Genomic DNA, 22,131 nt, shown 5'->3' with positions numbered 1-22,131 from the left:
TAGTAATCCAAACAAGCCGCGCCAATATGATTTATTGCTGCAATACAGAAGGTTAGTCGCACAGGGCTTGCGAAGAGCAATACCGAAAGCAGTAAAATGGGGAGCCCTATTTGAAGTAAGACAAGGACAGAATGAAACACCAACAGACTATACCCCCTTGGATCCTGGGTCAGAAATAGGTAAACAACAACTGCTGGGATTGGTAATGGGGCAGTGTTGTGCAGATACCAGAAAGAAATTACAAAAACTTGAACATCCTGCAAATAGAGATCTGGAAATTTTAATGAATGAGGCCTGGAAAGTGTACAACAATAGGGAACAAGAAAAAGACAAGAGAGCGGGTAAGAAACTTGACGGAATTATGGCAGCAGTATATTCAACTCCAAAGCTTCCAGAGGCAGAGGAAGGTTCCAGCGAAATAAGGGAGACCCAAATCAATGTTCTTATTGCCGCCAAATGGGACACTGGCAACGAGAATGCCCTAAACTAAGCAGAGAACTTGGAGGGGCATCTGTTGTTCCGGTTGCTCGTGACAGTGGTAACTGAAGGGGACCGCTGAGTCATTCCCTAGCAGACCCACTGGTTAAAATAGAGCTAGGGGAAAGTAAAAAGGAGCTGGATTTTTTTAATTGACACTGGAGCTACTTATTCAGTCTTAAATCAAGAATTAATGCCAAAATCTGATCAATTTGTACATGCTGTGGGGGCGACAGGCCAACAGAAAAGGCTTTCTTCTTGAAACCTCTTAAATATAAAATCGGGAAACAGGTGGGGATTCATCAATTCTTATGCTTAGCTAATTCTCCAAAACCTCTGCTAGGGAGAGACTTGTTAGAGAATTTAGGGGCCGTAATAAGATTTGATGAAGATGAACTCCAGGTAAACGAGGAACAGTTCATAACTGCCCTAAGTCTAACCATCGGTTCTGTTAAACCAGAATCTGGTAATCATAACATCAACCGAATCACAGACGGAACATATCCGTCGGTGTGGGCAACTGATATACCTGGAAAAATCAAAACAGGCTGCCCCTATCGTTAAGGAATTAATAGCGGGGGCTAAACCGGTAAACAGAAAACAATACCCCCTGAGGCTAGAAGATAGGAAGGGAATCGAGCCATTGATAGAGAGGTTTTTAGAATTAGGGCTATTGATAGAATGTGAATCAGATTTCAATACACCAATATTACCAGTCAGGAAACCAAATGGCACTTACAGACTGGTACAGGATTTAAGGGCTGTAAGTTATATTACTAAGACTCTACAGCCAGGGGTGGCTAACCCTTATACACGCTTGACCAAACTAAAAGATTTTTTGCCTTCGAATGGGAGTTTGTTAGTAAAGGGAGAAAACCACAACTAACCTGGACGGTGTTACCTCAAGGTTATAAAAATAGTCCTACAATATTTGGAAATCAATTGGCCTTAAAGAATTGGAACAGTGGGAGCGGCCACAGGGAGAGGGCACTCTTCTGCAATATGTGGATGATTTACTGATAGCAACTGAAACAATGTGTTGAGTGGACAGTCTCATTGTTAAATTTCTTGGGTTTAAACGGTTATCGAGTCTCCCAACAGAAAGCACAGCTGGTGCAGGAATAGGTGGTCTACCTAGGATACGAGATCTCTGGAGGACAGCGATCTCTAGGAACAGCGAGGAAAGAAGCCAGCTGCCAGCTGCCCAGGCCTGAAACGGTGAGAGGCCTGCGAGCCTTCCTAGGAATGACAGGTTGGTGTCGCCTGTGGATATACCAGTACGGGATACGTGCCAAACCTCTGTATGATTTGTTGAAAGAGTCTAAAAATATTCTAGTCTGGACTCCTGAGGCAGAAACAGCCTTTAAAAGACTGAAACAAGAACTAATGAAAGCCCCAGCATTAGGTCTACCCGATGTAACAAAGCCATTTTGGCTGTTCTCACAGGAACGCCAGGGAGTGGCCCTGGGAGTCCTAGCTCAACAATTGGGACCATACAAAAGGGCTGTGGCTTACTTCTCTAAGCAACTAGACAAAGTAAGTAAAGGATGGCCCACACGCCTGAAGACAGTGGCTGCAGTAATCATAAACATAGAAGAGGCCAGAAAACTCACTATGGGCCAGAAAATGACCGTATTAGTGTCCCACACTGTATCAGCAGTACTGGAACAGAAAGGTGGCCGTTGGCTGTCACCTCCTCGGTTCCTGAAGTACCAGGCAATTTTAGTTGAATCGGATGACATAAGCATTCAAGTGACTAATGTTGTCAACCCAGCATCATTCCTAGAAGGAAGAGCGTCAGCGGAGCCAATCGAGCACAACTGCCTAGAAACCACCGAGGCTGTGTTGTTCCAGTCTTCCGGATCTCAAGGAAGAGCCACTCGAAGGGGCAGATGAGTGGTTCTCGGATGGCAGTAGCTTCGTAAAGCAGCGAGTGAGGATGGCTGGCTACGCAGTAACTACAGCAGAGCAGGTAATTGAATCAAATCCCTTGCCTGTGGGAACTTCAGCACAGAAGGCCGAACTAAATAGCTCTTACCCGAGCCCTCGAGCTGGCAAAAGGGAAAAGAATTAATATATGGACGGATTCTAAGTATGCTTTCTCCATCGTGCGTGCCCATGGGGCAATCTGGAAGGAGCGAGGACTGCTGACTTCCCAGGGAAGACCCATAAAATACGCAGAAGAAATCCTACAGTTGCTGGAGGCTCTTCAGCTCCCAACCCAAGTGGCCATAACGCATTGCAAGGGCCACCTGAAAGGTAACACCGTTCCAGAAATAGGTAGTGGAGCAGCAGATGCGGAAGCTAAATTAGCTGCTGCAAGAGCCATGGCTTTAGTATTGGCCCTGGTACCAGAAGAATTAGACACTAATTTTCAGCCAGAGTACCAGGAATCAGACCATAAGTCAATACAAAGAAACAAAGGTAAAAGGTTAGATAGCGGATGGGGTCAGCTAGAAACAGGACAACTAGTGCTGCCAGAGAAATTAGTATGGCAATTTGTAAAAACAGAACATGACAAGGCCCACTGGGGATTAGATCCTCTTTATCAGCATTCAAAAGTTAGAATAGCAGGGCCAAAGCTATTCACAGCAGTGAAACAGGTCACATCCCAATGTGAACGCTGTTTGAAAAATAATCCAAACACGGGAACACAGGGGAGTAATTGATAGAGGAAAATTCCCAGGGGAAGTGTGGCAGATCGATTTCTCTGAACTCCCAAGGAAAGGGGGGGGGGGGGTGTGTATAAATACCTCTTGGTTTTGACTGACACATTTTTCTGGGTGGCCTGAAGCGTTCCCATGCAGAACAAACAAAGAAAGAGAAGCAACTGAAGTCTTGTTTAATGAAATCATGCCGAGGGTGCCTAGGAGCATCTTCTCGGACAGAGGTGTAGAGAGAACCACAAGTCCTCAGGTGTCGCCGATAATGAACTGGGAGCTTAGGCCCAGCTGTGCCCAATAATTAGGGCCTGCCCCAGCCGGAAATGGGCGGGTCTGAAGGGCAAAATAAAAGGCATGCTCCCAGAAGCAGAATCAGTGAAGAGATGAAGACGCCTGAGGAGAGGGACGGTAGGAGAGCTCTGGAGAAGAGCCGAGTCCCCAAGAGAAAGGCTCGCCGCAACATCTGGTGGAGAATGCGGGCAACAACAACAGCCGTGAATGCTGAGGTAAAATAAGAAGCTCTACACGACCACGTTGGTTGCGGGAAGCTCTACAAAGCCAGGCTTAAATGCGAAAGGCGATATAAAGAGCTTCGAAATACGCAACCACGTCAGATGGAGCTACTACGGTGGTGCAGGATGCTCTATAAAGAGCTCCAAAAACGCAACCACGAAAAAAGCTCCACAAGGCTAAGCTTAAATGCTGTAAGCGGCGTGTAGAGCTCGGAGTAGAAGCCCAGCACGGCAAGATACAACAGCCCGGAATGGCGAGCCAGGCAGGAGAGAAGAACGAGGCTCAAAGGGCGCAGCAAGTTGGCACGTGGAATTCAATCCCGAGGAATGCTGAAGCTGAAGCGGAGCTCTGAGTGCGCATCAAGTCAGTGCGGTCCTGAAACGGAGCCCCCAGGGACACGCGATAGTGCGGTCCTGAAACGGGGCCCTAGGGACACGCGATAAGACTGGTGCGCTGAATGCTCGGAGAAGCCTCTGCATGGCTACGCATTCCGAGGTGGCGAGTACCAGCGAAAACTGAGCTGGTGTTTTAAGACCTCGTCTCCTGCAAACAGAGGCTAAAAAGCCCGAATTTTCCCTCCTCAAAAAATAGGCGAAAAAATGTTGAAAAATAATGAAATGTTTAAAAAAGTAATGAAAAATGTTTAAAAATAATGAAATGTTTAAATGAAATGTTAAATTATTGAAAATGAAATGTTAAAAATGTGAATTAATTGTAAATTATTGATGAAATGTTAAAAATGTTGAAAAATAATGAAATGTTTAAAATGTTGAAAAATAATGAAATGTTTAAATGAAATGAAATTATTGTGAATTAATCGTAACCTATTGATATTGTGAATTAACTGTAAGTTTATTTTTCAACAAACAACAAAAAGGGAGGAAATGTAGAGAGAACCACAAGTCCTCAGGTGTCGCCGATAATGAACTGGGAGCTTAGGCCCAGCTGTGCCCAATAATTAGGGCCTGCCCCAGCCGGAAATGGGCAGGGCTGAAGGGCAAAATAAAAGGCATGCTCCCAGAAGCAGAATCAGTGAAGAGATGAAGACGCTTGAGGAGAGGGATGGCAAGAGAGCTCCGGAGAAGAGCCGAGTCCCCAAGAGAAAGGCTCGCCGCAACACAGAGGCTCGCACTTTTGTGCTAAAATTGTACGAGCAGTAAGTAAGGCACTCACTGCAAATCAAATGGCAGTTGCACACGCCTTATAGACCTCAAGCTAGCGGGCAAGTAGAAAAGATGAATCATCTTATTAAACAACAAATTGCAAAAATATGCCAGGAAACTAACTTGCAGTGCTACCAAGCCTTCCCTATTGCTCTAATCAGACTAAGGGTGAAGCCCCGCTCAAAAGAAAAACTGAGCCCATTTGAAATTTTATATGGGAGACCTTATGCAATGCAGACTGTAAATAGTGAGGCTGTAGATCAAATAGGTAATCAATATGTGTGTGATTATGTTATAGCTGTGGGGAAGCCCTTCGATAAAAATGCCACGGTGGTGGTGGATCACCAACCTAAGCAACCTGATTGTAAATTGCATCCTTTTAATCCTGGTGATTGGGTGTATGTTCAGAATCTTTTCGGGAAACCTCTGCAAGAGAAATGGGAAGGACGCCTTCAAGTCTTGCTCACCACCTTCACTGCAGTTCGAATTAAGGAGCGACCCACCTGGATCCACAACTCCCGAGTTAAGAGGGCCCCTGAACATTGCCAAGAACGTTCCTGAAGATTTGTGCTTAAACACTGGAGATAGTTTGTGTACTTTTGAAATGTTTCCCCATAATGACAAGCGATCACAGGTTTATTATGTAGCAAATGGCTGTGCATGTATTAGAACATTATGCCTTAGTATTTTTATTGATTATTGTCCTGAGATAGCAAATGGTACAAATTTATGTGTGTGTAATTTTTCTAGAATCGTAGGCTGTGATTTTGATTATTCCGTTCCTATAACCACTATGCAATTGATTGAGGCATGAATATTAATCTCTTTAAGGCAATGCTTATACACCCTGATATAGAACAATTAGTTCGTGAAGCTAATAGAACTACACAACGCATGCTTTGGCAAGTAACAGGTGGGTAAATGAGTCAAAGGCATCAGAACCTTTCCTTGGAACTTGACGAAAGAATTCGTAAGTTCTAAGGAAACGGGGGAATGAAAAAGTGAAAGATCCTGACAGGATTAACTCCTGTAAGGAGAGGAGATCAGGCCAAGCTGTTTGTGTGAATTTACTTTATGTAGCATTAAAACTTGTAATATATGTTAATGAATTTGTAGTCATAACCAGTAAAATTCAGGGTTAAACTGAGAAAGAAGTGAACAAAGCACCTGAGACGTGTCATTTTCCACTAGAGCAATGTAACCAAGCACAAGGCCAGAACGTGATTAACTTCTGTCTCGAAGATAATTAAAAGTGTAGGTCTTGTTCTTAAAACAAGACACTGCCAAGGCCATTTAGGCGCCAGCTGGGCACCAAAGAACGTGAACATCTCCACAAGAAGAACATAAAAGATGTCACCACCAACAGATAAGAAGAAAGTTAGGGCTAGGGTCTGATATCGCCTTGTAACGATACAATGAAGTCAGCAAGAATTGAGAATGTAACGATGTTGTAACCTCCCCTTTTACGGTATAAATACCCTAACCCTTTCCCTTAACCCTCGGAACTCTTTGTCCAGCAAGAGCTAGGAGTCCCCCGGATCCGCAAATAAATACCTTTTACTGTTTAAAGGCTTAAAACTCTGTCTCTAAACAGTTCTATTGGGCCTTTTTGGGCTTCAATTTGGCGACCGCGGCTGGATTTGGTAATCCGTCGTGCCGTGCTCCAGGGGGATCCGGGGACGCTTTTGGCCCCACCCCCTCCCCCCGACGAATTCTGTCAGATAAGCCTCCCCTACTCCCTTGGCTCCTACGCGCCGACGGATGCCAGACCTTCCTCGTACTGAAAAGGTATTTATATATATTTGTTTGGGTTTTGAGGCCTCCTCGGAAAGGGAGGTTCGAGTCCTCCCAAGATTTATAGGGGTTCGAGTCCCCTAGGATTTGCGGGGGTTCGAGTGCCCCAAGATTTACAGGGACGCGGGGGGCGCCCCCGGGCTGACGGATTGGAGTCCAGTCTAGCTCTGAGTTCCTCCCTCTCCGGGGTTCAAGTCCCCAGGAGAATTGAAGTTCACTCGCAGCAGTGGGAAGGTACGCTCTCTGTGTTGTATCGTGTTGATAACGGGTTTTTGGTAATGCTGTGGTTCATATGATCACATGGTGATTGATGATTATGCTTTTCTGTTGTACTGCTTGTAAGTAATCTAAGAGTTTGAGTGGTTACGCGTCCCTACCGAAGAAGTTTTATAGCTTTATCTTCGAGGGGTTGCGGGGGAGTCTTTTGCCGCAGCACCGGCAGTGTTCGTGGTTTATAGAGGCATCTTGTGACCGTAGCCGGTAAAGCGACGTGTAAGGCTTTGTGTAAAATTTTACCTGTGCAAAGTTCTGACCGAAAGCGCGTATGTGTGCGTGAAAGTGAGTGACTGAGAGGCAATTTGATTGCGAAGCGAGAGCGGAGTCCCGATTTGCGTTTCCGTGTCGCCCGCGAGGGGGCCGGCCAGAGACGGACGAAGCGATTGGTGCGAATGTGGATTGTTAAAACAAAATAAGAAGTGCTCTTGAATGCTAGAATAAGTTGAGTAAGGTGTTGAAATTGTAAGTTACTGAAATCTGAATAGAATTTGGTAATCCAGAAAGGGCCCCCCCCCCTCCCCCCCCAGCTGTAACCTCTGGAGTAGGCATAATGGGAACTGAACTGAGGAAGGAAATTAATGCCAAAACCCCCTTGGGATGCATTTTAAAGCACTGGAAGGAGTTAGGTGGAATTCCGGGGGGAAATACGAAGAAAAAGACACTTGTGAAATAGTGTCAAGATTGGTGGCCTCTGTATAAACTAGATGATGGAGAAAAATGGCCACCGGGGGGAGTTTAAACCATAAGACCATCCTGCAACTTCTGCTGGATCACCTCAAGATCCCTTTGTTTTAGCCCTAGAACGGGATCAGAAAAACAGCAAGTTAAAGGAACGCTGTTGTGATGCTTGTAGCATAGGGAAACGATGCCTTATGTTGAAAGGAAAAAAATAGCGAAGCGGAAAGTACCATTAGCCTCCAAGAATATCAGCCTCTTGTGCCAGGATGTGGAGTACCGCTGCCAATATCACAACGGGAAAGCGGCGGTAGCTCCGCAGAACTGGGAAGTGAGAAAAGAGAAGAATTGAAAAGTGCTCCGCAAAAGCCAGGAGGGGGAGACAAAGACGAGGAGAAAGCCCCGCGGGAAACAGGGAAAAGGGTGAAGAAGAGAGAGAAGAGAGCAGACACCGAAAACCTGGGAGATGATCCCGGAGAAGGCACTAGCCATCCATATTACACAAGGGCAACCGAGCGAAAGAGAAAGGAAAGGGAGGCAGAAATGGCAAAGATAGGAGAAGAAAGAGCAAAGTTGGAAATAGAGGAAGCGAGACTAGAAGCAGAGAAAGCTAAGGTAGAAGCCAAAGCTGAAGCAGAGAGGGCAAGACTAGAAGCGGGGAAAGCGAGGGTAGAAGCTAAAGCCGAAGCAGAGACGGCGAAACTGAGAAAGCAAGACTGGAGGCAGAAAAAGCAGGAGCAGAAAGGGCAGAAATAAAGACAAAAGCTCAGACCGGAGAGGGTGAAGTAGAGGGAGGAAAAGAAATCCCAGAGAACAAGGAAAAAGAGGTCCCAGAGAACTATACAATAGCCCCTCTTCGACAAGTAATGCCCAGATTAGGAGAACAAACAAGCACGGATAAAAGCACCATTTACCACAAGCGACCTTAACAATCGGAGAGAGGAAGTGAAAAATTTGAGGAGAGACGCTAGAAGGTTTGAATTAATTGCAAAGAATTTAGACGCTGATTGGGAGGATATTGATCTAATGCTATCTGAATTATCAGAGACGGAAAAAGAACTTGTTTTAAAAACTGGAAGGGAACAGGCTGCACTGCTACGGGAGCCTGTGGATGTAGTATTTCCAACTAGTAATCCAAACAAGCCGCGCCAATATGATTTATTGCTGCAATACAGAAGGTTAGTCGCACAGGGCTTGCGAAGAGCAATACCGAAAGCAGTAAAATGGGGAGCCCTATTTGAAGTAAGACAAGGACAGAATGAAACACCAACAGACTATACCCCCTTGGATCCTGGGTCAGAAATAGGTAAACAACAACTGCTGGGATTGGTAATGGGGCAGTGTTGTGCAGATACCAGAAAGAAATTACAAAAACTTGAACATCCTGCAAATAGAGATCTGGAAATTTTAATGAATGAGGCCTGGAAAGTGTACAACAATAGGGAACAAGAAAAAGACAAGAGAGCGGGTAAGAAACTTGCCGGAATTATGGCAGCAGTATATTCAACTCCAAAGCTTCCAGAGGCAGAGGAAGGTTCCAGCGAAATAAGGGAGACCCAAATCAATGTTCTTATTGCCGCCAAATGGGACACTGGCAACGAGAATGCCCTAAACTAAGCAGAGAACTTGGAGGGGCATCTGTTGTTCCGGTTGCTCGTGACAGTGGTAACTGAAGGGGACCGCTGAGTCATTCCCTAGCAGACCCACTGGTTAAAATAGAGCTAGGGGAAAGTAAAAAGGAGCTGGATTTTTTTAATTGACACTGGAGCTACTTATTCAGTCTTAAATCAAGAATTAATGCCAAAATCTGATCAATTTGTACATGCTGTGGGGGCGACAGGCCAACAGAAAAGGCTTTCTTCTTGAAACCTCTTAAATATAAAATCGGGAAACAGGTGGGGATTCATCAATTCTTATGCTTAGCTAATTCTCCAAAACCTCTGCTAGGGAGAGACTTGTTAGAGAATTTAGGGGCCGTAATAAGATTTGATGAAGATGAACTCCAGGTAAACGAGGAACAGTTCATAACTGCCCTAAGTCTAACCATCGGTTCTGTTAAACCAGAATCTGGTAATCATAACATCAACCGAATCACAGACGGAACATATCCGTCGGTGTGGGCAACTGATATACCTGGAAAAATCAAAACAGGCTGCCCCTATCGTTAAGGAATTAATAGCGGGGGCTAAACCGGTAAACAGAAAACAATACCCCCTGAGGCTAGAAGATAGGAAGGGAATCGAGCCATTGATAGAGAGGTTTTTAGAATTAGGGCTATTGATAGAATGTGAATCAGATTTCAATACACCAATATTACCAGTCAGGAAACCAAATGGCACTTACAGACTGGTACAGGATTTAAGGGCTGTAAGTTATATTACTAAGACTCTACAGCCAGGGGTGGCTAACCCTTATACACGCTTGACCAAACTAAAAGATTTTTTGCCTTCGAATGGGAGTTTGTTAGTAAAGGGAGAAAACCACAACTAACCTGGACGGTGTTACCTCAAGGTTATAAAAATAGTCCTACAATATTTGGAAATCAATTGGCCTTAAAGAATTGGAACAGTGGGAGCGGCCACAGGGAGAGGGCACTCTTCTGCAATATGTGGATGATTTACTGATAGCAACTGAAACAATGTGTTGAGTGGACAGTCTCATTGTTAAATTTCTTGGGTTTAAACGGTTATCGAGTCTCCCAACAGAAAGCACAGCTGGTGCAGGAATAGGTGGTCTACCTAGGATACGAGATCTCTGGAGGACAGCGATCTCTAGGAACAGCGAGGAAAGAAGCCAGCTGCCAGCTGCCCAGGCCTGAAACGGTGAGAGGCCTGCGAGCCTTCCTAGGAATGACAGGTTGGTGTCGCCTGTGGATATACCAGTACGGGATACGTGCCAAACCTCTGTATGATTTGTTGAAAGAGTCTAAAAATATTCTAGTCTGGACTCCTGAGGCAGAAACAGCCTTTAAAAGACTGAAACAAGAACTAATGAAAGCCCCAGCATTAGGTCTACCCGATGTAACAAAGCCATTTTGGCTGTTCTCACAGGAACGCCAGGGAGTGGCCCTGGGAGTCCTAGCTCAACAATTGGGACCATACAAAAGGGCTGTGGCTTACTTCTCTAAGCAACTAGACAAAGTAAGTAAAGGATGGCCCACACGCCTGAAGACAGTGGCTGCAGTAATCATAAACATAGAAGAGGCCAGAAAACTCACTATGGGCCAGAAAATGACCGTATTAGTGTCCCACACTGTATCAGCAGTACTGGAACAGAAAGGTGGCCGTTGGCTGTCACCTCCTCGGTTCCTGAAGTACCAGGCAATTTTAGTTGAATCGGATGACATAAGCATTCAAGTGACTAATGTTGTCAACCCAGCATCATTCCTAGAAGGAAGAGCGTCAGCGGAGCCAATCGAGCACAACTGCCTAGAAACCACCGAGGCTGTGTTGTTCCAGTCTTCCGGATCTCAAGGAAGAGCCACTCGAAGGGGCAGATGAGTGGTTCTCGGATGGCAGTAGCTTCGTAAAGCAGCGAGTGAGGATGGCTGGCTACGCAGTAACTACAGCAGAGCAGGTAATTGAATCAAATCCCTTGCCTGTGGGAACTTCAGCACAGAAGGCCGAACTAAATAGCTCTTACCCGAGCCCTCGAGCTGGCAAAAGGGAAAAGAATTAATATATGGACGGATTCTAAGTATGCTTTCTCCATCGTGCGTGCCCATGGGGCAATCTGGAAGGAGCGAGGACTGCTGACTTCCCAGGGAAGACCCATAAAATACGCAGAAGAAATCCTACAGTTGCTGGAGGCTCTTCAGCTCCCAACCCAAGTGGCCATAACGCATTGCAAGGGCCACCTGAAAGGTAACACCGTTCCAGAAATAGGTAGTGGAGCAGCAGATGCGGAAGCTAAATTAGCTGCTGCAAGAGCCATGGCTTTAGTATTGGCCCTGGTACCAGAAGAATTAGACACTAATTTTCAGCCAGAGTACCAGGAATCAGACCATAAGTCAATACAAAGAAACAAAGGTAAAAGGTTAGATAGCGGATGGGGTCAGCTAGAAACAGGACAACTAGTGCTGCCAGAGAAATTAGTATGGCAATTTGTAAAAACAGAACATGACAAGGCCCACTGGGGATTAGATCCTCTTTATCAGCATTCAAAAGTTAGAATAGCAGGGCCAAAGCTATTCACAGCAGTGAAACAGGTCACATCCCAATGTGAACGCTGTTTGAAAAATAATCCAAACACGGGAACACAGGGGAGTAATTGATAGAGGAAAATTCCCAGGGGAAGTGTGGCAGATCGATTTCTCTGAACTCCCAAGGAAAGGGGGGGGGGGGGGGGTGTATAAATACCTCTTGGTTTTGACTGATACATTTTTCTGGGTGGCCTGAAGCGTTCCCATGCAGAACAAACAAAGAAAGAGAAGCAACTGAAGTCTTGTTTAATGAAATCATGCCGAGGGTGCCTAGGAGCATCTTCTCGGACAGAGGTGTAGAGAGAACCACAAGTCCTCAGGTGTCGCCGATAATGAACTGGGAGCTTAGGCCCAGCTGTGCCCAATAATTAGGGCCTGCCCCAGCCGGAAATGGGCGGGTCTGAAGGGCAAAATAAAAGGCATGCTCCCAGAAGCAGAATCAGTGAAGAGATGAAGACGCCTGAGGAGAGGGACGGTAGGAGAGCTCTGGAGAAGAGCCGAGTCCCCAAGAGAAAGGCTCGCCGCAACATCTGGTGGAGAATGCGGGCAACAACAACAGCCGTGAATGCTGAGGTAAAATAAGAAGCTCTACACGACCACGTTGGTTGCGGGAAGCTCTACAAAGCCAGGCTTAAATGCGAAAGGCGATATAAAGAGCTTCGAAATACGCAACCACGTCAGATGGAGCTACTACGGTGGTGCAGGATGCTCTATAAAGAGCTCCAAAAACGCAACCACGAAAAAAGCTCCACAAGGCTAAGCTTAAATGCTGTAAGCGGCGTGTAGAGCTCGGAGTAGAAGCCCAGCACGGCAAGATACAACAGCCCGGAATGGCGAGCCAGGCAGGAGAGAAGAACGAGGCTCAAAGGGCGCAGCAAGTTGGCACGTGGAATTCAATCCCGAGGAATGCTGAAGCTGAAGCGGAGCTCTGAGTGCGCATCAAGTCAGTGCGGTCCTGAAACGGAGCCCCCAGGGACACGCGATAGTGCGGTCCTGAAACGGGGCCCTAGGGACACGCGATAAGACTGGTGCGCTGAATGCTCGGAGAAGCCTCTGCATGGCTACGCATTCCGAGGTGGCGAGTACCAGCGAAAACTGAGCTGGTGTTTTAAGACCTCGTCTCCTGCAAACAGAGGCTAAAAAGCCCGAATTTTCCCTCCTCAAAAAATAGGCGAAAAAATGTTGAAAAATAATGAAATGTTTAAAAAAGTAATGAAAAATGTTTAAAAATAATGAAATGTTTAAATGAAATGTTAAATTATTGAAAATGAAATGTTAAAAATGTGAATTAATTGTAAATTATTGATGAAATGTTAAAAATGTTGAAAAATAATGAAATGTTTAAAATGTTGAAAAATAATGAAATGTTTAAATGAAATGAAATTATTGTGAATTAATCGTAACCTATTGATATTGTGAATTAACTGTAAGTTTATTTTTCAACAAACAACAAAAAGGGAGGAAATGTAGAGAGAACCACAAGTCCTCAGGTGTCGCCGATAATGAACTGGGAGCTTAGGCCCAGCTGTGCCCAATAATTAGGGCCTGCCCCAGCCGGAAATGGGCAGGGCTGAAGGGCAAAATAAAAGGCATGCTCCCAGAAGCAGAATCAGTGAAGAGATGAAGACGCTTGAGGAGAGGGATGGCAAGAGAGCTCCGGAGAAGAGCCGAGTCCCCAAGAGAAAGGCTCGCCGCAACACAGAGGCTCGCACTTTTGTGCTAAAATTTTACGAGCAGTAAGTAAGGCACTCACTGCAAATCAAATGGCAGTTGCACACGCCTTATAGACCTCAAGCTAGCGGGCAAGTAGAAAAGATGAATCATCTTATTAAACAACAAATTGCAAAAATATGCCAGGAAACTAACTTGCAGTGCTACCAAGCCTTCCCTATTGCTCTAATCAGACTAAGGGTGAAGCCCCGCTCAAAAGAAAAACTGAGCCCGTTTGAAATTTTATATGGGAGACCTTATGCAATGCAGACTGTAAATAGTGAGGCTGTAGATCAAATAGGTAATCAATATGTGTGTGATTATGTTATAGCTGTGGGGAAGCCCTTCGATAAAAATGCCACGGTGGTGGTGGATCACCAACCTAAGCAACCTGATTGTAAATTGCATCCTTTTAATCCTGGTGATTGGGTGTATGTTCAGAATCTTTTCGGGAAACCTCTGCAAGAGAAATGGGAAGGACGCCTTCAAGTCTTGCTCACCACCTTCACTGCAGTTCGAATTAAGGAGCGACCCACCTGGATCCACAACTCCCGAGTTAAGAGGGCCCCTGAACATTGCCAAGAACGTTCCTGAAGATTTGTGCTTAAACACTGGAGATAGTTTGTGTACTTTTGAAATGTTTCCCCATAATGACAAGCGATCACAGGTTTATTATGTAGCAAATGGCTGTGCATGTATTAGAACATTATGCCTTAGTATTTTTATTGATTATTGTCCTGAGATAGCAAATGGTACAAATTTATGTGTGTGTAATTTTTCTAGAATCGTAGGCTGTGATTTTGATTATTCCGTTCCTATAACCACTATGCAATTGATTGAGGCATGAATATTAATCTCTTTAAGGCAATGCTTATACACCCTGATATAGAACAATTAGTTCGTGAAGCTAATAGAACTACACAACGCATGCTTTGGCAAGTAACAGGTGGGTAAATGAGTCAAAGGCATCAGAACCTTTCCTTGGAACTTGACGAAAGAATTCGTAAGTTCTAAGGAAACGGGGGAATGAAAAAGTGAAAGATCCTGACAGGATTAACTCCTGTAAGGAGAGGAGATCAGGCCAAGCTGTTTGTGTGAATTTACTTTATGTAGCATTAAAACTTGTAATATATGTTAATGAATTTGTAGTCATAACCAGTAAAATTCAGGGTTAAACTGAGAAAGAAGTGAACAAAGCACCTGAGACGTGTCATTTTCCACTAGAGCAATGTAACCAAGCACAAGGCCAGAACGTGATTAACTTCTGTCTCGAAGATAATTAAAAGTGTAGGTCTTGTTCTTAAAACAAGACACTGCCAAGGCCATTTAGGCGCCAGCTGGGCACCAAAGAACGTGAACATCTCCACAAGAAGAACATAAAAGATGTCACCACCAACAGATAAGAAGAAAGTTAGGGCTAGGGTCTGATATCGCCTTGTAACGATACAATGAAGTCAGCAAGAATTGAGAATGTAACGATGTTGTAACCTCCCCTTTTACGGTATAAATACCCTAACCCTTTCCCTTAACCCTCGGAACTCTTTGTCCAGCAAGAGCTAGGAGTCCCCCGGATCCGCAAATAAATACCTTTTACTGTTTAAAGGCTTAAAACTCTGTCTCTAAACAGTTCTATTGGGCCTTTTTGGGCTTCAATTTGGCGACCGCGGCTGGATTTGGTAATCCGTCGTGCCGTGCTCCAGGGGGATCCGGGGACGCTTTTGGCCCCACCCCCTCCCCCCGACGAATTCTGTCAGATAAGCCTCCCCTACTCCCTTGGCTCCTACGCGCCGACGGATGCCAGACCTTCCTCGTACTGAAAAGGTATTTATATATATTTGTTTGGGTTTTGAGGCCTCCTCGGAAAGGGAGGTTCGAGTCCTCCCAAGATTTATAGGGGTTCGAGTCCCCTAGGATTTGCGGGGGTTCGAGTGCCCCAAGATTTACAGGGACGCGGGGGGCGCCCCCGGGCTGACGGATTGGAGTCCAGTCTAGCTCTGAGTTCCTCCCTCTCCGGGGTTCAAGTCCCCAGGAGAATTGAAGTTCACTCGCAGCAGTGGGAAGGTACGCTCTCTGTGTTGTATCGTGTTGATAACGGGTTTTTGGTAATGCTGTGGTTCATATGATCACATGGTGATTGATGATTATGCTTTTCTGTTGTACTGCTTGTAAGTAATCTAAGAGTTTGAGTGGTTACGCGTCCCTACCGAAGAAGTTTTATAGCTTTATCTTCGAGGGGTTGCGGGGGAGTCTTTTGCCGCAGCACCGGCAGTGTTCGTGGTTTATAGAGGCATCTTGTGACCGTAGCCGGTAAAGCGACGTGTAAGGCTTTGTGTAAAATTTTACCTGTGCAAAGTTCTGACCGAAAGCGCGTATGTGTGCGTGAAAGTGAGTGACTGAGAGGCAATTTGATTGCGAAGCGAGAGCGGAGTCCCGATTTGCGTTTCCGTGTCGCCCGCGAGGGGGCCGGCCAGAGACGGACGAAGCGATTGGTGCGAATGTGGATTGTTAAAACAAAATAAGAAGTGCTCTTGAATGCTAGAATAAGTTGAGTAAGGTGTTGAAATTGTAAGTTACTGAAATCTGAATAGAATTTGGTAATCCAGAAAGGGCCCCCCCCCCCCCCCAGCTGTAACCTCTGGAGTAGGCATAATGGGAACTGAACTGAGGAAGGAAATTAATGCCAAAACCCCCTTGGGATGCATTTTAAAGCACTGGAAGGAGTTAGGTGGAATTCCGGGGGGAAATACGAAGAAAAAGACACTTGTGAAATAGTGTCAAGATTGGTGGCCTCTGTATAAACTAGATGATGGAGAAAAATGGCCACCGGGGGGAGTTTAAACCATAAGACCATCCTGCAACTTCTGCTGGATCACCTCAAGATCCCTTTGTTTTAGCCCTAGAACGGGATCAGAAAAACAGCAAGTTAAAGGAACGCTGTTGTGATGCTTGTAGCATAGGGAAACGATGCCTTATGTTGAAAGGAAAAAAATAGCGAAGCGGAAAGTACCATTAGCCTCCAAGAATATCAGCCTCTTGTGCCAGGATGTGGAGTACCGCTGCCAATATCACAACGGGAAAGCGGCGGTAGCTCCGCAGAACTGGGAAGTGAGAAAAGAGAAGAATTGAAAAGTGCTCCGCAAAAGCCAGGAGGGGGAGACAAAGACGAGGAGAAAGCCCCGCGGGAAACAGGGAAAAGGGTGAAGAAGAGAGAGAAGAGAGCAGACACCGAAAACCTGGGAGATGATCCCGGAGAAGGCACTAGCCATCCATATTACACAAGGGCAACCGAGCGAAAGAGAAAGGAAAGGGAGGCAGAAATGGCAAAGATAGGAGAAGAAAGAGCAAAGTTGGAAATAGAGGAAGCGAGACTAGAAGCAGAGAAAGCTAAGGTAGAAGCCAAAGCTGAAGCAGAGAGGGCAAGACTAGAAGCGGGGAAAGCGAGGGTAGAAGCTAAAGCCGAAGCAGAGACGGCGAAACTGAGAAAGCAAGACTGGAGGCAGAAAAAGCAGGAGCAGAAAGGGCAGAAATAAAGACAAAAGCTCAGACCGGAGAGGGTGAAGTAGAGGGAGGAAAAGAAATCCCAGAGAACAAGGAAAAAGAGGTCCCAGAGAACTATACAATAGCCCCTCTTCGACAAGTAATGCCCAGATTAGGAGAACAAACAAGCACGGATAAAAGCACCATTTACCACAAGCGACCTTAACAATCGGAGAGAGGAAGTGAAAAATTTGAGGAGAGACGCTAGAAGGTTTGAATTAATTGCAAAGAATTTAGACGCTGATTGGGAGGATATTGATCTAATGCTATCTGAATTATCAGAGACGGAAAAAGAACTTGTTTTAAAAACTGGAAGGGAACAGGCTGCACTGCTACGGGAGCCTGTGGATGTAGTATTTCCAACTAGTAATCCGAACAAGCCGCGCCAATATGATTTATTGCTGCAATACAGAAGGTTAGTCGCACAGGGCTTGCGAAGAGCAATACCGAAAGCAGTAAAATGGGGAGCCCTATTTGAAGTAAGACAAGGACAGAATGAAACACCAACAGACTATACCCCCTTGGATCCTGGGTCAGAAATAGGTAAACAACAACTGCTGGGATTGGTAATGGGGCAGTGTTGTGCAGATACCAGAAAGAAATTACAAAAACTTGAACATCCTGCAAATAGAGATCTGGAAATTTTAATGAATGAGGCCTGGAAAGTGTACAACAATAGGGAACAAGAAAAAGACAAGAGAGCGGGTAAGAAACTTGCCGGAATTATGGCAGCAGTATATTCAACTCCAAAGCTTCCAGAGGCAGAGGAAGGTTCCAGCGAAATAAGGGAGACCCAAATCAATGTTCTTATTGCCGCCAAATGGGACACTGGCAACGAGAATGCCCTAAACTAAGCAGAGAACTTGGAGGGGCATCTGTTGTTCCAGTTGCTCGTGACAGTGGTAACTGAAGGGGACCGCTGAGTCATTCCCTAGCAGACCCACTGGTTAAAATAGAGCTAGGGGAAAGTAAAAAGGAGCTGGATTTTTTTAATTGACACTGGAGCTACTTATTCAGTCTTAAATCAAGAATTAATGCCAAAATCTGATCAATTTGTACATGCTGTGGGGGCGACAGGCCAACAGAAAAGGCTTTCTTCTTGAAACCTCTTAAATATAAAATCGGGAAACAGGTGGGGATTCATCAATTCTTATGCTTAGCTAATTCTCCAAAACCTCTGCTAGGGAGAGACTTGTTAGAGAATTTAGGGGCCGTAATAAGATTTGATGAAGATGAACTCCAGGTAAACGAGGAACAGTTCATAACTGCCCTAAGTCTAACCATCGGTTCTGTTAAACCAGAATCTGGTAATCATAACATCAACCGAATCACAGACGGAACATATCCGTCGGTGTGGGCAACTGATATACCTGGAAAAATCAAAACAGGCTGCCCCTATCGTTAAGGAATTAATAGCGGGGGCTAAACCGGTAAACAGAAAACAATACCCCCTGAGGCTAGAAGATAGGAAGGGAATCGAGCCATTGATAGAGAGGTTTTTAGAATTAGGGCTATTGATAGAATGTGAATCAGATTTCAATACACCAATATTACCAGTCAGGAAACCAAATGGCACTTACAGACTGGTACAGGATTTAAGGGCTGTAAGTTATATTACTAAGACTCTACAGCCAGGGGTGGCTAACCCTTATACACGCTTGACCAAACTAAAAGATTTTTTGCCTTCGAATGGGAGTTTGTTAGTAAAGGGAGAAAACCACAACTAACCTGGACGGTGTTACCTCAAGGTTATAAAAATAGTCCTACAATATTTGGAAATCAATTGGCCTTAAAGAATTGGAACAGTGGGAGCGGCCACAGGGAGAGGGCACTCTTCTGCAATACGTGGATGATTTACTGATAGCAACTGAAACAGAAGAACAATGTGTTGAGTGGACAGTCTCGTTGTTAAATTTCTTGGGTTTAAACGGTTATCGAGTCTCCCAACAGAAAGCACAGCTGGTGCAGGAATAGGTGGTCTACCTAGGATACGAGATCTCTGGAGGACAGCGATCTCTAGGAACAGCGAGGAAAGAAGCCAGCTGCCAGCTGCCCAGGCCTGAAACGGTGAGAGGCCTGCGAGCCTTCCTAGGAATGACAGGTTGGTGTCGCCTGTGGATATACCAGTACGGGATACGTGCCAAACCTCTGTATGATTTGTTGAAAGAGTCTAAAAATATTCTAGTCTGGACTCCTGAGGCAGAAACAGCCTTTAAAAGACTGAAACAAGAACTAATGAAAGCCCCAGCATTAGGTCTACCCGATGTAACAAAGCCATTTTGGCTGTTCTCACAGGAACGCCAGGGAGTGGCCCTGGGAGTCCTAGCTCAACAATTGGGACCATACAAAAGGGCTGTGGCTTACTTCTCTAAGCAACTAGACAAAGTAAGTAAAGGATGGCCCACATGCCTGAAGACAGTGGCTGCAGTAATCATAAACATAGAAGAGGCCAGAAAACTCACTATGGGCCAGAAAATGACCGTATTAGTGTCCCACACTGTATCAGCAGTACTGGAACAGAAAGGTGGCCGTTGGCTGTCACCTCCTCTCGGTTCCTGAAGTACCAGGCAATTTTAGTTGAATCGGATGACATAAGCATTCAAGTGACTAATGTTGTCAACCCAGCATCATTCCTAGAAGGAAGAGCGTCAGCGGAGCCAATCGAGCACAACTGCCTAGAAACCACCGAGGCTGTGTTGTTCCAGTCGTCCGGATCTCAAGGAAGAGCCACTCGAAGGGGCAGATGAGTGGTTCTCGGATGGCAGTAGCTTCGTAAAGCAGCGAGTGAGGATGGCTGGCTACGCAGTAACTACAGCAGAGCAGGTAATTGAATCAAATCCCTTGCCTGTGGGAACTTCAGCACAGAAGGCCGAACTAAATAGCTCTTACCCGAGCCCTCGAGCTGGCAAAAGGGAAAAGAATTAATATATGGACGGATTCTAAGTATGCTTTCTCCATCGTGCATGCCCATGGGGCAATCTGGAAGGAGCGAGGACTGCTGACTTCCCAGGGAAGACCCATAAAATACGCAGAAGAAATCCTACAGTTGCTGGAGGCTCTTCAGCTCCCAACCCAAGTGGCCATAACGCATTGCAAGGGCCACCTGAAAGGTAACACCGTTCCAGAAATAGGTAGTGGAGCAGCAGATGCGGAAGCTAAATTAGCTGCTGCAAGAGCCATGGCTTTAGTATTGGCCCTGGTACCAGAAGAATTAGATACTAATTTTCAGCCAGAGTACCAGGAATCAGACCATAAGTCAATACAGAGAAACAAAGGTAAAAGGTTAGATAGCGGATGGGGTCAGCTAGAAACAGGACAACTAGTGCTGCCAGAGAAATTAGTATGGCAATTTGTAAAAACAGAACATGACAAGGCCCACTGGGCCTTCAAAAGTTAGAATAGCAGGGCCAAAGCTATTCACAGCAGTGAAACAGGTCACATCCCAATGTGAACTCTGTTTGAAAAATAATCCAAACACGGGAACACAGGGGAGTAATTGATAGAGGAAAATTCCCAGGGGAAGTGTGGCAGATCGATTTCTCTGAACTCCCAAGGAAAGGGGGGGGGGTGTGTGTACAAATACCTCTTGGTTTTGACTGACACATTTTTCTGGGTGGCCTGAAGCGTTCCCATGCAGAACAAACAAAGAAAGAGAAGCAACTGAAGTCTTGTTTAATGAAATCATGCCGAGGGTGCCTAGGAGCATCTTCTCGGACAGAGGTGTAGAGAGAACCACAAGTCCTCAGGTGTCGCCGATAATGAACTGGGAGCTTAGGCCCAGCTGTGCCCAATAATTAGGGCCTGCCCCAGCCGGAAATGGGCAGGGCTGAAGGGCAAAATAAAAGGCATGCTCCCAGAAGCAGAATCAGTGAAGAGATGAAGACGCCTGAGGAGAGGGATGGCAAGAGAGCTCCGGAGAAGAGCCGAGTCCCCAAGAGAAAGGCTCGCCGCAACACAGAGGCTCGCACTTTTGTGCTAAAATTTTACGAGCAGTAAGTAAGGCACTCACTGCAAATCAAATGGCAGTTGCACACGCCTTATAGACCTCAAGCTAGCGGGCAAGTAGAAAAGATGAATCATCTTATTAAACAACAAATTGCAAAAATATGCCAGGAAACTAACTTGCAGTGCTACCAAGCCTTCCCTATTGCTCTAATCAGACTAAGGGTGAAGCCCCGCTCAAAAGAAAAACTGAGCCCGTTTGAAATTTTATATGGGAGACCTTATGCAATGCAGACTGTAAATAGTGAGGCTGTAGATCAAATAGGTAATCAATATGTGTGTGATTATGTTATAGCTGTGGGGAAGCCCTTCGATAAAAATGCCACGGTGGTGGTGGATCACCAACCTAAGCAACCTGATTGTAAATTGCATCCTTTTAATCCTGGTGATTGGGTGTATGTTCAGAATCTTTTCGGGAAACCTCTGCAAGAGAAATGGGAAGGACGCCTTCAAGTCTTGCTCACCACCTTCACTGCAGTTCGAATTAAGGAGCGACCCACCTGGATCCACAACTCCCGAGTTAAGAGGGCCCCTGAACATTGCCAAGAACGTTCCTGAAGATTTGTGCTTAAACACTGGAGATAGTTTGTGTACTTTTGAAATGTTTCCCCATAATGACAAGCGATCACAGGTTTATTATGTAGCAAATGGCTGTGCATGTATTAGAACATTATGCCTTAGTATTTTTATTGATTATTGTCCTGAGATAGCAAATGGTACAAATTTATGTGTGTGTAATTTTTCTAGAATCGTAGGCTGTGATTTTGATTATTCCGTTCCTATAACCACTATGCAATTGATTGAGGCATGAATATTAATCTCTTTAAGGCAATGCTTATACACCCTGATATAGAACAATTAGTTCGTGAAGCTAATAGAACTACACAACGCATGCTTTGGCAAGTAACAGGTGGGTAAATGAGTCAAAGGCATCAGAACCTTTCCTTGGAACTTGACGAAAGAATTCGTAAGTTCTAAGGAAACGGGGGAATGAAAAAGTGAAAGATCCTGACAGGATTAACTCCTGTAAGGAGAGGAGATCAGGCCAAGCTGTTTGTGTGAATTTACTTTATGTAGCATTAAAACTTGTAATATATGTTAATGAATTTGTAGTCATAAC

The sequence above is a fragment of the Heliangelus exortis genome, chromosome 23 (assembly GCF_036169615.1).
Source record: "Heliangelus exortis chromosome 23, bHelExo1.hap1, whole genome shotgun sequence".
In the NCBI taxonomy this organism is placed as follows: Eukaryota; Metazoa; Chordata; class Aves; order Apodiformes; family Trochilidae; genus Heliangelus; species Heliangelus exortis.
This window is presented reverse-complemented; position numbering follows the sequence as displayed.